The 16,189-nt window shown below is 40.9% G+C and overlaps 1 protein-coding gene across 4 annotated transcripts in view; it reads left to right on the top strand.

The window, feature by feature from the left end:
- The first annotated feature begins 106 nt into the window (after positions 1–106).
- The window catches only part of KLHL15 (kelch like family member 15), a 37,506-nt gene continuing 21,423 nt past the window's right edge, over positions 107–16,189 (top strand). The window contains exons 1-3 of one of the 4 annotated variants that reach the window (XM_014453039.2): positions 107–256; positions 344–542; positions 7,365–7,451. The gene's annotated coding sequence lies outside the window, so the exon portion shown is untranslated. Of the gene's footprint in view, positions 543–7,364; positions 7,452–8,290; positions 8,349–16,189 lie in introns of those variants that run through there. The other 3 variants (XM_006085628.3, XM_023751324.1, XM_023751326.1) reach the window with 3 other exon arrangements.

Genomic DNA, 16,189 nt, shown 5'->3' with positions numbered 1-16,189 from the left:
GGCAGGAGAGGCCCCTGGCTCGTGGCCCCACTCGCCCCGCCCCTTTCCCGCCCCTCGCCCGCCTGCCTCCACCCCCGGCGTGGGTGATCCTGAGACTCGGCGCGCTTCGGGGTAGAAGCCCGGAGACGCCGTCGTCGACGCCGTCACCTCCAGCGCTTCTGCCGCTGCCTGCGGCCCCTCAGCCCCTTTCCCTGCCCGCGGTCCCCAGTCGGTCCTTTCGCCGAGCCCCTCGGGGTGCCGTGTGCTTCAGGCATTGGTAAGGCCGGGCCGGCCCCGACGCCGCGCCACCTCCCGACCAGCTCGACTGTCTCGACTGGCGACTCAGTGCTGTCTCCTTTCCCAGGACTGGTGCCGAGGGGGCTGCAGGCGCGCAGACTCGCCCCCCGCCGGAGCGCCCCGGCCCGGCCCGGGAGCGGTCCCTTCTAGACGGTCGAGGAGCCTGCCGCGTGCCGTCCAGGCGCCCGACTGCCCACCGTCCGGCCGCCGGCCCGCTTCTTCCTGATGCAAACTGCCGTCTACTAGAGATTGGACGGACCCCCGAGGTACGTAGCCGCCCCCGGCCCTCCGGCCTGCGGGAGCCCGGGCTTCGGCCTCGGCCCCGCGCTCGGCACCCATTCGGTAGCTCTTTCTGCACAGACCTGAGTCAAACGTTGGGTAGATGCCGGGACCCAATTTGTCTTTGAGTTTACTTAATTGTTTGAATTTTAATTTTTTCCAGAGAGGAGGGAAAAAGGGAAGAAGCATAATTCAGCCATTTTTTGCAGCATACAGCTGCAGGTACCATGACAATCTTCTCCCTAACCCGTTCTATCCCTTTAAAAACCCCATTTATGCCTGAAATAGAACTATATGAAACGCGAGGTATAAAATGTGGAATCAGAAGGTCTGGGTTCGACTGGGTGACTCTGAGAAAATCGCTTACCGAGCTTTGGTTTCTTATCTATGAAATCTAGTCACATCACAGGGTAGTGAGGGACTATGAGGCCATATACATATGAAAATAATCTGTAGCTATAGAGTGTAAAGATAAAAATGCAAGGCAATTTTTTGAGTAACCTTTGCTAGAGTGGTTAATGCTGTAGTGGCTAACTGTTGCTGCCTCTTTATTTCTTTATTATGAGTATAAGCAATAAGTATGGAATGTCGAAGCAGTGCTGTAAATCGACTAGATATATAATAGTCACGTTGCTTGGCCTTCCTACAAAATGCTAACTGCTTATTTAAATAACGGTATTCTTTAATTCAAATTTAACGTTATTGTAGTGCTTTGCTTTTCATTTATCTAGGCTGCTTATTTTTCTTACTCACAATATTTATTTAATACCTTACATTTGTTTGGTGTCTTATATTTTCCGAATTGATATTTTCTTTTGTTAATCTGATTAAATTGTAATTCAGAAAATGCTTTTAACATGAATACCCTAATTTTAATGCCTTTTTTCATATCTAGGAAATAGGATGCCTGGATATTTTTTGAAGAGCTTCTAAATGCATTTGATTTCTGTAATGCTTAATATATCTAGAAATGTATAGAAACTGTCAACTTTTTGACAATATTTATATAATTTGATTCTCATTTAGGTGATTAGAAACAGTTTTTCAGTGGTAAAGGATGTTAATTTGCACTCTTTATTGCTGATTAACTTGGGGGAAATAATAGGATAGTAAATATTTGTGGTTTGAAAATTTCACTTATTTGTCAGAATTTATATTATATATGTGTAACAGATTAGTATGGGATCATTCTTACTCGACACATCAATAATGTGGTATGGTTTGGCTTTAAAAATGGTCCACAAAAAGTGAAAGAAACATTTTTTTTAGTATATTATTTTTAGCTAACAAATGATTTTTTTGTTTTGAATGTTTATTCAATTTATAATCCAATACCAGTTGTCTTTCAGAGTATGCTTTTGTGTTTTGTGAAAAGGCAGAATAATAAAACGCAGGCAGGATTAAATTCCCAAAGGAAGAGCCTACTTTATAATGTTAGGTTTTATATATTGGACTTATCGCTTGTCCTGAAGGTAGAATTTTGGGAAATCACTGCTTTAGTGGAAATTTTAAGGTTTGACCTCTCTGCTTTGATTTGTGTGATCTGGGGCTAAAATCTTGGAACCAGGGCTAGCTTGGCTTCATTGGGTGTTCAGGGCCCCAAACTTGGTTTAATAATCTGTGTAAAACTTGTACAATATAAAGGTGAACAGTAAAATTCATGCTAATAATTTAAGTTTTAAATTTTTCTTTACTTAGAATGAATTAAACAGCAAATACACACCATGATAAGTGGAGAGAGACGATAGAAGAAAGGAGAAAGCTTTATGTCTTAGTATCTTTAATGATACTTTCTTCCTGCTCTGAACAAGGGGCCCTGCATATTCATTTTTGCCCTGGACCCCTAAAATTATGTAGCTAGCCTGTTGTCAAGGTTGCCCTTTCTCAGTGTAAATGTTTTGAGAATGAATAACATTACCTGTGAAGAGAATGAATCTTTAGCTTATGAGGGGTTGAATTAATTTATTAGCATATATCTCCTCTGAATTGGAATGCTGTACCTTGTGACAGGTTGTTGTTGTTTTTTCATTGAAGATAAATGAAAGATAGTCATTGACAAAGCATTGTAAGGTGGTTGGTTAAACTCGAAGGCTCTGATGTCAGGCAGACCCAGCTCTATCACTTATTAAGAATTAATTATAGCCGTGGGCAACTTAACCTCTGAGCTTTGGTTTTTCTTGTCTTTAAATCAGGGGAAGTTACAGAATATGGAGGGTTGTGAGGATTAAATTTATCTATTCACCCAACAAATATATATATATGTGTGTGTGTGTGTGTGTGTGTGTGTGTGTGTATGCATATATATATATTTGTTATTGATTTCAGAGAGGAAGGGAGAGGGAGAGAGAGATAGAAACATCAATGATGAGAATCATTGATCGGGTGCCTCTTGCACACCCCCAATTGGAATTGAACTCGGGACCCTTCAGTCCTCAGGCCGACGCTCTATCCACTGAGTAAAACGGGCTAGGGCTCCAACAAATAGTTCTTTTATTTTATTTTTTTGATAGGTTGTTTCTTCTTTTTTTAAAAAATATATCTTTATTGATTTCAGAGAGGAAGGGAGAAGGAGAGAGAGATAGAAACATCAATGATGAGAGAGAACCACTGATTGGCTGCCTCCTGCATGTCCCCTATTGGGGATCAAGCCCGCAACCCAGGCATGTGCCGTCAACCGGAATCAAACCTGGGACCCTTCAGTCCGCAGGCTGACGCTCTATCCACTGAGCCAAACCAGCTAGGGCAACAAATATTTCTTAAGCATTTATTATGTGCCAAGTGCTGTTCTTTCTAGGTTCTGGGGATACAACAGTCAATGAAACAAAACAATTTTAATATACTAAGAGGAAAAATTAAGCAGAAAAAGAATGTGGGGATTTTCTGGTTGATGGGGCATATAGGAGGTTTTCTTATTTTCTTTTTTATATGTTTTTTATTGATTTGAGAGAGCGAGAGAGAGAATGAGAGAATCATCGATACGACATGAGAGAGAAGTGCTTCCTGAAACAACTTCTGTATGCACCCTGCCCAGGGATCAATCCTGCAACCTAGGTGTGTACCCTGACCAGGAATCAGACTCGCAACCTTTCAGTGCATGGGATGACACTCAACCAACTGAGCTATGCTGGGCAGGGCTGGGAGGCTTTTTTTTTTAATTTTAAAGAGGGGGTTAGGGGAATTTTACTGTTCACCTTTATATTGTCAACTCAGTGTTCTGAGATGACACTGAAGGAAAATCCTGAAGGGAGCCATGTATACCAGTATTTCGGGATGGAGTGATTCAGGCAGAGGGAAAGGCAGAGGCCTTAAGGTGGGCTTGTGGCTGGTTTTCAAGAAACAGCAAAAAGGCCAGTGTATCTGGAGCAGGATGGACAAGGGAAAGTAATGGGAGATAATTATTATTGGTGTTTTAGGAATCATTCACTGGAGGGGCTCTCATAGTTCCTCTTTGCCGTGGGTATATGTTGTGCTGCTGTTGGTCCAAAAGTGGAAGGCCTTGTCAGAATTAGAAATTTTAACTTTGGAATAAAGAAATTGGAAAAGGCAAGGTATTTCCTCAGATATTCTCCTAATATAAGACCTCTAAAACTCATCTGGCTAAATTATTAAAGCAAATAAGAACAGATAGAAAATTTGTTGTTTCTAATAAGATCATTGAATTAAGTTAATGATTTTGCATCATTTAAAGATTTGCAGGATATCGATATCATAACATTGAGACCTTCAGAAAGATTTAATTATTGTGGAGAACTAGAATGTTAACATTACTGTATCAATGATTTCAAGTTAGGATGTAAGTTAGAAGATTCAGGGTTTTATTCCCCAATAGAGGTTTTTCCTAGAATCCTCACTGGATCCAGTCTCTAAAGGCTGGGGAAGCTGTTTTCCATGACATCACCCTTGGATTACTTCTACTTGTAGTGAGGAATGAGCAGAGGAGCATTAAATTAAAATCTTCTGATGAAAAAAATAGCGTTGAAGCAGGAGTGGTTTTTATTCTTGCAAGGTTTTGTGTATTATAGGATGACTAACCGCTAAGCATACCTGAAAAGTGAAGTAATTTGGGTAATAGGTGCTAACCTGGAGGCTGAAGGACCCAGAGCCTCCCTAAAAGCTTAGTTAAATGGTCATTTGCAATTTGGTCTTGATCTATAAAAACATTTAGATGGACAAAGAAGAATTTCTAGTATTAAACAAATTAAAGTCAATTTACACAGCCTTTCCTCCCATATTAAACATATTTCTCAATTTGAGTATTATATCTGAGGGTAAAATGACTGCTAACAGAGCTAATGAAGTTAGTCTATTTTCAAAATTTTTCTGTCCTTTTAGATTGAGAAGCTGGCCTCTTTGAGATTGTTAAATTTAATAATTTTACTATATAGGTTACAGAAATTTTGAGAAATTTTATGAATCAGAAATTCTATTTTATCTGTAGTAATTCTTGCATTTTCTTTTTAGTATGAAAGTATGGCATTTTGTGCATAGGCATCAACTTGGGTAGACTAAGTTTGAGGATGAAGGTAATATGAAATAATTTAAATTTTTCATCGAAGATAGTATATCAACCTCTGAGAATCTAGCTTTTGTACTGGATAATTTAGGATTTGTATGAATTTTCAAGCAGCTGTTGGGGACTGTGAAAGCATTAAATTATTGCTGATGGCATAAACATGGAGGTTAGTTAATTTTGAAACATCTATTGAATTGTGTAGAGTTTTGCCTTCAAATCAGAAAATCAGAATGGCAGCCTTCTAACTGAAAAGGAAGCATTTAATTCCTTTCCTTTTAATTTCCTGTCCCATTTTACCCCCACCAGACTTTTTTCTTTACTGGTCACTAGAGAGTTTGAACTGTTAGAAATTTCTGTGATATAAATAGCAGTAATAGTCTTCCAGGGCAGAGGTAGATTGGTGTAAGTGTGTGTGTTGTCATTTATCCCTTATCATTATAACTGTCAGTTGTACTCAAAGCTTTTGGTCTCAGGACCTCGTTATACTCTTAAAAATTATTGGGGTTCCAAAGAGCTTTTGTGTATGTGGGTTGTACCTATATTTACCATAATAGAAATTTAAACTGAAAAATTAAAAAAAACTCATTTGTAATTCATTTTAAAAAACCCTACTCGTTTATCTAAATAGCATTTTTTAATGAAAACTATTCTCCAAAAGAGTGAAAAACTTGGTGAGAAGAGTGGCATTATTTTATATTTTTGCAAATCTCTTTAATGTCTGGCTTAATAAAAGACAATGGGCTTCTTATCACTTCTGCATTCAATCTGTTATGGTATTACACATATAGCCTCTGGAAAACAGAATAAGTGAAAAAGGCAAATAACTTTAAAAATTATTATGAAAATAGTTTTGACCTTGCAAAGTCCTTTTAGGGGACTAGGACATCAGTTGTCCCTGGACCACACTTTGAGAATCACTATATTAATTATTCTGAAGTGTAGAAAATGCGAGACTTTCTTTTTTCTCTCAGTTCCAAGTTTATGAAATAAGACAAACTCTTCTGTACTTCTTTCCTAGTAGTGTAAGAATACCTTGTCATTTAGTTTACCTTAATTTGGTTAACCCTTTTGGAAAACCTACCATTTCAAATTCTGAAGGACAAATATAGAATATATACATATACAGGTTTATAAACCATGATTTCCCTTATGTGATGATATATTTTGACAAGTGAGAATACAGCCCTGACTGGTTTGGCTCAGTGGATAGAGTATGGGCCTGCGGACTGAAAGGTCCCAGGTTCGATTCCGGTCAAGGGCATGTACCTTGGTTGCGGGCACATCCCCAGTAGGGGGTCTGCAGGAGGCCGCTGATCGATGTTTCTCTCTCATCGATGTTTCTAACTCTCTGTCCCTCTCCCTTCCTCTATGTAAAAAAAAACCCCAATAAAATATATTTAAAAAAAGAAAGAAAAGTGAGAATACAGAATTTCTGTACATTAAACATTTTATATGTTGGTAAGTATCTTTTCTCAAAGTCCCTTATGGATCTCCCCTCAGCCCTCATTGATTTATAGAGTTCGTTTTTCCCCATTGCTTTTCAGAGAGAGTGGAGGGGAGGGGGGAGAGCGAGAGCGAGAGAGAGAGCGAGAGAGAGAGAAAGAGAGATGGATGTGAGAGACATGGATTGGTTGTCTCCTGCATTCGACCCAACCAGGGCTGGGGATCAGATGGAACCTGCAACCCAGGTATGTGCCCTTGAATGGGAATCAAACCTGGGACCCTTTGGTACTTGGGCCAACACTCTAACCACCTGGCAACACTGGCCAGGGTGATTGATAGAGTTCTTATTTGAGTTTTGTTTTCATTTTACAATTAGTATTTATAATTATTTATTAAATTGCTGTAACTCTTTATTTAGAGAATTCTAATGCATAAGGTTTTGTATATTTTCTTTTTTATATTCTTACACTTTGCTTTTTCTAGTTATTTTTTTTAAAAAATATATTTTATTGGTTTTTTACAGAGAGGAAGGGAGAGGTATAGAGAGTTAGAAACATCAATCAGCTGCCTCCTGCACACCCCCTACTGGGGATGTGCCCGCAACCAAGGTACATGCCCTTGACCAGAATCGAACCTGGGACCCTTGAGTCCGCAGGCTGACACTCTATCCACTGAGCCAAACCGGCCAGGGCATCTAGTTCTTATTTTTTATTTGCTTGTGATATTTTAACTTAAGCTTCACTTTTTTCCCTTTTCTTTATAGCTTCCAAGGTTTATATTGTGAACAAGTTGGTTGTTTCATGTGTTCATTTGTAAGTTTGATTGTTTGATGTCTTAAACATTGATGTTATAGATCTGTGCTGTCCAATCAAGTATAATGGAAGCCACATATGGAATTTAAAATTTTCTCATAGCCACAGTTTAAAAAAGTAAAAAACAAGTGAGTTTCATTTTAATATATTTTATTTAACCAAGTATATTCAAAATATTTCAACATGTTTCCAGTATAAAATTTGTATAATGAGATATTTTATATTCTTTTTGGGGGGGATAAGTCTTCAAAATCTGTTCTCAATTTTTCAATTTGGACTAGCCACATTGGCTTCCATATTGAACAACACAGAGATAGAGGAGAGTAGCTACTCTGCTTAGGGCAAAAAAGCCCAAGGAGCCTAGAAAAGCTAGAAAATTTTACTTGTGTGATGAGAAAAAATGGAAAACAATGTCACTGTAAAATGAGGCTGTGTTTTGACTACCAGTACATGTTCTAATCTCTCATAGACTTGTATTGTGATAAACTTTAGGGAGGTGTGGAGTCTATAGAGGGAAATTGGAGGGGTGTCAAGTTACTATGGTCTTGTGGGTGATAAGGAGCATTAGGCAAGAGTTGGACAAGGGAAGCCAGCATTGATTGACCTCCATTCGGTATCTTGCTTGAGGCTAGACATTTAACTTACCTTAATTCATTTAATTACCACCTCAACTTAAGATGATGATTATTATTCCTAATGGTGGAAACTGAGGTCAGGAAGTTAACTAAGTTTCTCCAGGTCACACATGTGGTAAGTACTAGCAAGCTCTCTGATTTCAAAGCTTTTGTTCTAACCACAGTATTTTGTGTTTTTTTAAAAAATATATTTTTATTGATTTCAGAGAGGAAAGGAGAGGGAGAGAGAGATAGAAACATCAGTGATGAGAGAGAATCATCGATTGGCTGCTTCTTACATGCCTCCCACGAGAGACTGAGCCTGCAACCTGGAACGTGCCCTGGCTGGGAATCGAACTGTAACCTCCTGGTTCATAGGTCAATGCTCAACCACCGAGCCACATCAGCCAGGCATGTGTGTTTTTTTGTTTGTTTGTTTGTTTGTTTTTGAAAATCAGATTCTAGTCTTAACTCTATTTCTAACTAGTTGTATGACCTTGAAGAAAAATTTCACCTGTGGACTTAGTACCTTCATTAGTCCAGTTAGAGTTGACCTGGGTCCCTGAGAGACTACTGAGAAGGTGAGCTTGGGTTATAAGTATTGCTGCTAGGGAGAAGGGTTTCTCCGGAGTTAAATAAACTGTTAAGGGATCAGGTTTATTATCTTGGTTTCAGAAGCACCATTAAGGGGTCTAATAATAAGCCCTAATGTTATGGAGTACTTAAGGGCCATATACTGTTCTGTCTTTACATGTATTAACTCATTTAATCCTCACAGTCACCTATGAGTTAGGTTCTATTAATATTAGTATTGCCTTTTCACAGATGAGGGCAGTGGAACAGAGAGGCTAAGCAGCTTGCCCCAAGGCCACAGAAGTAATACGAGGTAGAACTAGGATTGAAACATAGCTGACTCCAGACCTGTACTCTTAACTCACTACTTAGGTTCGGAGACTTATTTTTTTTTTTTTTAATATATTTTATTGATTTTTTAACAGAGAGGAAGGGAGAGAGATAACAGTCACCTATGAGTTAGGTTCTATTAATATTAGTATTGCCTTTTCACAGATGTGGGCAGTGGAACCCGCAACCCAGGTACATGCCCTTGACCGGAATCGAACCCGGGACCTTTCAGTCCGCAGGCCGACGCTCTATCCACTGAGCCAAACCGGTTTCGGCTAGGTTCGGAGACTTATATCATGTTGGTCAGTTAATCACTGTGTATTTTATCACTTGCTACTTGAACATATACTTCCCATAAAAGTGTAAAATACTGCCACTGCTCTAAAGCTGTTGGTCTTATTGATAGATGCACCAAGCTTTTTCATATAGAAAATAAGTTACTACATGTCTCAGCTGGCTGGTGTGGCTCAGTGAAGTGTCATCCCTTGCACCAAAAAGTGGACCATTTTGATTCCTAGTCAGGGCACATACTCAGGTTGCTGGTTCGGTCCTAGTCAAGATACACAGGGGAGGCAACCAATCCATATTTCTCTCTGACATTGATGTTTCTCTCTCTCTCTCCCCCCTCCCTTCCTCTCTCTCTAAAATCAATTAAAAAACATAAAAATTAGTTTTTGAGGTCAGTTTAGATCAGGTAAACTTGACAAGTGCATTGTTATGACTTGAAAAATAGCTATAGTTTATTTACTTTGCATATCTATAGAAGTTCATTATATAGTTGTAAAATTGATTAAATGATAATTTTATGATTAAAAATTTTAGATATCATTATGTTGAATGCTCTAATTTTACAGATGAAAAGATAATACCAAGAAAGTAGAGCTAGCCCTAGGGGTTTGGCTCAGTGGATAGAGGGTTGGTCTGCAGACTAAAGGGTCCCAGGTTCAAATCCGGCCGAGGGCACATGCCTGGGTTGTGGGCTCCATCCCCCCCCAATAGGGGCATGCAGGAGGCAGCCAATCAATGATTCTCTCTCATTGATGTTTCTCTCTCTCTATTCTTCTCCCTTCCTCTCTGAAATCAATAAAAATAAATAAAAAGAAAGTGGACAATTCTGTTCTAAAACTGTATTAGGGAAAACCTACCTAAGTTAGTAAAAGGGGAGAATTTATTCTAAGAATGTAAGGATTTCTTTCACAACCCAAAGGCAGAAATAGAGCTAGGCCTAGGAACTTTAAAAATTAAGGTGTGTGTTGGGGAGCATTCCCTATCCTCTCAACTTTATTCTGAGTTGACCGTTTTTTTTTTTGGTATTAAACATTATTTTATTAACTCAGCAAAAAACCTAACAGTGCAAGTTTTAAAATGGGCAGTCTCCCTTCCAGCGCCCCCCCCCCTCGCGCGCTTGCGCGCAGACACACACACACGCGTGCGCGCACTTGCACACACATACACTCCCCAACTTAATGATAGTTTCACATATATTTTAACTTTATGATGGTGCAAAAGTGGTATCCCGAGATCTTGGTTTCTAATGCCATCCATAGGGCTCTTTGAAAAGAAACCTGATTCTAAGACTGTGTTCCTAGATTGCTTTCCTTTTCTTTGTCTCCGCCATCTTGTGCGTCCGCCTTGTGCGTCCTCTGGCGTCACCTGCGTCCCCCTTGTGCGTCCGCTGACGTCACCTGCGTCCCCCATCTTTGCCTGCGTCCCCCATCTTCGCCTGCGTCCGCCATCTTGTGCTTCTGTCCTTTGGTGCTTAGCCCAGCTTCTGCGGAGCCTGTCGCTGGGGAGACACCCATCACTAACCTAGGTGACCACGACGTTGCCCCCTTCATCCTCTGTGGTGAGTCCGGTCTGCAGAACCCATGACTCAATCCCAGAGGAGAAGACCCTAGAGCGCGGGAGTGCGCCGTGCGCGGTGTGGGGTGCGGGGTGCGCGGTGAGGGGGGACTTAACTCTATGATACTCGGGCCATGTGGCAGCAGAAGTTCCAGTTCCAGTTAGACACAGTGCATGCCTTTCTCTTTTTCCCTAGCTGGTTTGGCTCAGTGGCTAGAGCACCGGCCTGTGGAGCGAAGGGTCCCAGGATCGATTCCGGTCAGGGGTTGCGGGCTCAGTCACTAGCAGGGGCGTGCAGGGGCAGCTGATCAATGATTCTCTCTCGTCGCTGATGTTTCTATCTCCCTCTTCCTTCCTCTCCCAAATCAATAAAAGTAAATAAATAAAAAAGTAGAGCTATTACTGTTCTTATACTGTATTAGGGAAAACCTACCTAAGGTAGTAAAAAGGGAGAATTTATTCTAAGAATGTAAGGATTTCTTTCACAACCCAAAGGCAGAAATAGAGCTAGGCCTAGGAACTTTAAAAATTAAGGTGTGTGTTGGGGAGCATTCCCTATCCTCTCAACTTTATTCTGAGTTGACCGTTTCTTTTGTATTAAACATTATTTTATTAACTCAGCAAGAAAACTAACAGCGCAAGTTTTAAAATCGGCAGTCTCCCTCCACACACTCGCAGGCGCACACAGACTCACGCGCAGTTGCACACACATACACTCCCCAACTTAATGATAGTTTCACATATATTTTAACTTCATGATGGTGCAAAAGTGATATCCCGAGATCTTGGTTTCTAATGCCATCCATAGGGCTCTTTGAAAAGAAACCTGATTCTAAGACTGTGTTCCTAGATTGCTTTCCTTTTCTTTGTCTCCGCCATCTTGTGCGTCCGCCTTGTGCGTCCTCTGGCGTCACCTGCGTCCCCCTTGTGCGTCCGCTGACGTCACCTGCGTCCCCCATCTTCGCCTGCGTCCGCCATCTTGTGCTTCTGTCCTTTGGTGCTTAGCCCAGCTTCTGCGGAGCCTGTCGCTGGGGAGACACCCATCACTAACCTAGGTGACCACGACGTTGCCCCCTTCATCCTCTGTGGTGAGTCCGGTCTGCAGAACCCATGACTCAATCCCAGAGGAGAAGACCCTAGAGCGCGGGAGTGCACCGTGCGCGGTGTGGGGTGCGGGGTGCGGGGTGAGGGGGGACTTAACTCTATGATACTCGGGCCACGTGGCAGCAGAAGTTCCAGTTCCAGTTAGACACAGTGCATGCCTTTCTCTTTTTCCCTTAACTTCTCTCTCCTAAATCTTTGAGGAAAGAGTGTTCATCTTGATTCATTTTCCCCACCTGGTCAGGGTCGGATCACAGGGTGGAAACCTGTCTGCTGGGAACCCTCGGTCGGTGGGCTGTGGGTGCCCAGAGGAGAGTGGGTACTGAGTTTACATATTTAGGATAAAATTTTGACTTTTTTTTTTTCTTCTTTGCCATATGATGTTTCCATCATAGTATATCTGGAACCTAGATTTTTTTTTTTTTTGAGAAAGCATAATCTGCCGCTCTCAAGATCGCACCTGAGGATATATTTTATTATTGATTTTAGAGAGAAAGGAAAGGAGATAGAAACATAAATGAAAGAGAGAAACATGGATGGGTTACTTCCTGTACACACCCTGACCGGGGATCAAACCTGCAACCTAGCCCTAGCTGGTTTGGCTCAGTGGCTAGAGCACCGGCCTGTGGAGTGAAGGGTCCCAGGATCGATTCCGGTCAGGGGTTGCGGGCTCAGTCGCTAGCAGGGGCGTGCAGGAGGCAGTCGATCAATGATTCTCTCTCCCTCTCCCTTCCTCTCTGAAATCAATAAAAATAAAATAATTAAAAAAACAATAAACACCCTGCAACCTAGGTATGTGCCCTGATGGGAATTAAACCGGCAACTTTTTGGTGTATGGGACAATGCTCCAACCGAGCCACCCGCTGCATAGTATCTCTTTTTAAAAATTTCCTTTAGATGGAACTTTTTTTCAGAAAGGTGAATATTAGCTGTTTGAGACCTTATGAGATGGTAATAATTGTTGAGTAGAGAGTTACTTTGACAAGAAGTGAAATATATGGTTTTAAGCACTGTTGAAATAGATTAATGAAACACAAAGCAGTCTACTCTCAAGTATATGAACGCTGATGTGTAGCCTTCTATTATTAAATCTCCATTAAATGTGACCAGTACATCTTGATGAGTCAGAGTAATAATTGGTATCCATAATGATGCTGAGAAAGATAATGAAATATTAAACTTTTCATCCAGTTTAATTTCTTACTTTATTCTAATTATTTTGGAAATTGATAATCAGTGTGATGTTGATAGCCAGAATGTGTGATTATTCAGACACTACCTTTTTTTCCTGGTACTCATTTGTGTGCAATGCCTCATATCACTTAGAAAATTCTAAGCTCATTAAATTTTATCTTTAAAAACAGTTTTGGGGGGAAAGTCCCATAGTTTACTTTAATCTTTAGTGTGTTAGTAAAGTAGTTCTCCGAAGGGTCTAAAATATTTCATACTGTTTTCCAAATTATAGATAGCTCTCTTGTGCTTTACTTTTCCAGAATGAAAGTATATAGCTTTTGGATTAATGAAGTACTAATAAAAATTTTGATATTCTATCTTGTGAATACTTTGCTGTCTTAAGTAAGTGAACATATGATGTGGTACAATCAATAAGACTTCAAGGTAACTTAGAGACAAATGGGGACAGAGAGGCACCTAGAATGCCTCTTGATAAGATGGGAAATACAAAAGAACTGGTTGGGGGAAGATATAATTATGATTCTGTTTAGAAATGATTTTGAGATCCCTGTGGGGATCCAGAAGTGACAGGCGATCTGCTATCTAGAGTACTGGTATGAGGATGGAGATTGTCAAGATAACAGTAAAGAAAGGTATTAGTGAAAGCTATGGGTTTAGGTGAGATCACGTAGGGAGACAGTGCTTAGATGAGATGAAAAAAAAAGGTGCAAGCCCTAGCTGGTTTCGCTCAGTGGATAGAGCGTCGGCCTGTGTACTGAAAGTTCCCAGGTTCGATTCTGGTCAAGGGCACATGCCCGGGTTGTGGGCTCAATCCCCAGTGTGGGGCATGCAGGAGGCAGCCGACCAATGATTCTCTCTCATCATGGATGTTTCTCTCTCTCTCTCTCTCTCTCTCTCTCTCTCTCTCTCTCTCTTCTTTCTTTCTGAAATCAACAAAAATATATTTAAAGAAAAAGAAAAAAGAAAAGCTGCAAGAACAGAATCCTAGGGAACACCGGTGATTAAGGAGTAGCTCAAGGAACATGAACTTAGGAAAGACAGAAATAAGCAGCCCAAGAATAGGAAAAGAATCAGGAAAATAGTGTCAGGTCAGTGGTGCTCAGTGGTTAAGCATTAACCTATATACCAAGAAGTCACTGGTTCAGATTCCCTGTCAGGACACATGCCCAGGTTGCAGGCTTGATCGCCATTTGGTGAGGAGGGGTAGCGTGCAGGAGGCAGCCCATGAGTGTTTCTCTCATCAGTGTTTCTATCACTTCCTCTCCCTTCCTCTCTCTAAAAAGTCAATTATAACATTTTAAAAAATAGTGTCATGAAGCCGAGTGATGAGCTATGCTATGTTGCAGAAGGTTTCTGAGATAATAGGGACTGGGATATAACTACTGAATTTGGCAATTAAGGTTTTTTTTTTTTAGATTAAAAAAAATGGACTTTTACAAAAACAATAATACACTTTCATTGCAGATAGATTAAAAAACAAATTAGCACCCTGACCGGTTTGGCTCTGTGGATAGAGCATTGGCCTGCGGACTCGGGGGGGGGGGGGGTCCCGGTTTCAATTCCGGTCAAGGGCATGTACCTTGGTTTCGTGCACATCCCCAGTAAGGGGTGTGCAGGAGGCAGCTGATCGATGTTTCTCTCTCATCGATGTTTCTAACTCTCTATCCCTCTCCCTTCCTCTCTGTAAAAAAGTCAATAAAGTATATTTACAAAAAAACAAATTAGCGAAAAGAGGGGGAAAAGGTAAAACTTCCTGATACTCTTCTATCCCAAGATAACCATTTTTAAAAAACGGGATTAAAAAAAAAATCCTCACCCAAGGATATTTTTCTATTGATTTTTAAGAGAGAGTGGAAGAGAGAGGGAAAGACAGAAACATCAGTGTGAAAGAAACACATCGATTGGTTGCCTCCTGCAAGCGCCTTGATCAGGGCCTGGGCCGGGGAGGAGCTTGCAACCAAGGTATGTGCCCTTGACCTGAATCGAACCCAAAACCCTTTGGTCTGCAGGCCGATGCTCTATCCACTGAGCCAATCCAGTTAGGGCCAAGGTAACTATTTTTTAACCATTTGTGTATATGATTCTTTCAGACTTTTGTTTATTTTTTATTTTTTAAAAATATATTTTATTGATTTTTTTACAGAGAGGAAGGGAGAGGGATAGAGAGTCAGAAACATCGATGAGAGAGAATCATCAATCAGCTGCCTCCTGCACACCCCCTACTGGGGATGTGTCCGCAACCAAGGAACATGCCCTTGACCGGAATCGAACCTGGGACCTTTCAGTCCGCAGGCCGATGCTCTATCCACTGAATCAAACCCGTCAGGGCCAGACTTTTGTTTGTTAACGGTTGTGTGTTTTTTTTTAGATGACACCAGACTGGGATAACTACTGAATACATGGACTAATATGTTAAGTTAAATACAGGGTGTCACGGACAACATTTTTTTGTAGATCACCTTTTTAATTGGACATGAAAGAGTAATTCAAACAGGATGAGACTGGGGGCTGGTGCATATTTACTGCGTAGACAACATATTGATGAAGCAACAGTAAAATCTAGTGATAGCCTATTCACAAGAATGGAGAAGTGTAGTGTTTTTAGCATGTCTGTGGAAGCTGCCTTTTCACTCTTGGCAACTGAAGGCTCTGCCAAATCCAGGGTACAGAGATGATTCCTGAAAGGCATATACCTCCGTATCTAACATTGTGCCTGGCATACAGAGAGGCTCTTTCTTTTAATAAATAAAGGGGGAAGCATTGATTGTAGAGTGGTGAGATTGGCAGTGATGGTTTCCCTCAAGAAGGAGGTAGAGCAGGTGATTGTAGAGGGTTCATGGTCCAAATAACCAATCAGGGAAAGGAAAGAGCTTGAGAAATTGAGTCTCATACTAGGAGGTCTAAGCTGGAAAAGGAGAAGGACAGAGGTAAAGTTTGGAGATGACTGAGCAAGTGAAGAGAGAAAGAGGTTAAGCCAGAGAGTTGGGAAGTTAACAGTTATGATTTCAGGTGTGGATCCCTTCTGGATTGTGGTGAGGTCCAACAGGTTTGGGAATAAGGTTTTTAAATGGAGGAAGGGGGGAGGTTGTAGGATGAATGACCTTATGTGAGCATTAAAGAGGTGTAGGAAATGACTCTTAGCCAGGTGCCAAAGTTGTCAGGAAATGTGGGGGAGAGATTGATCAGGATGTGAGTATCCTCCTATATAATAA

The sequence above is a fragment of the Myotis lucifugus genome, unplaced genomic scaffold, assembly GCF_000147115.1.
Source record: "Myotis lucifugus unplaced genomic scaffold, Myoluc2.0 scaffold_20, whole genome shotgun sequence".
NCBI lineage: Eukaryota > Metazoa > Chordata > Mammalia > Chiroptera > Vespertilionidae > Myotis > Myotis lucifugus.
Note: the sequence above shows the minus strand (reverse complement) of the source record. Positions and strands in the feature narration are given on the sequence as shown.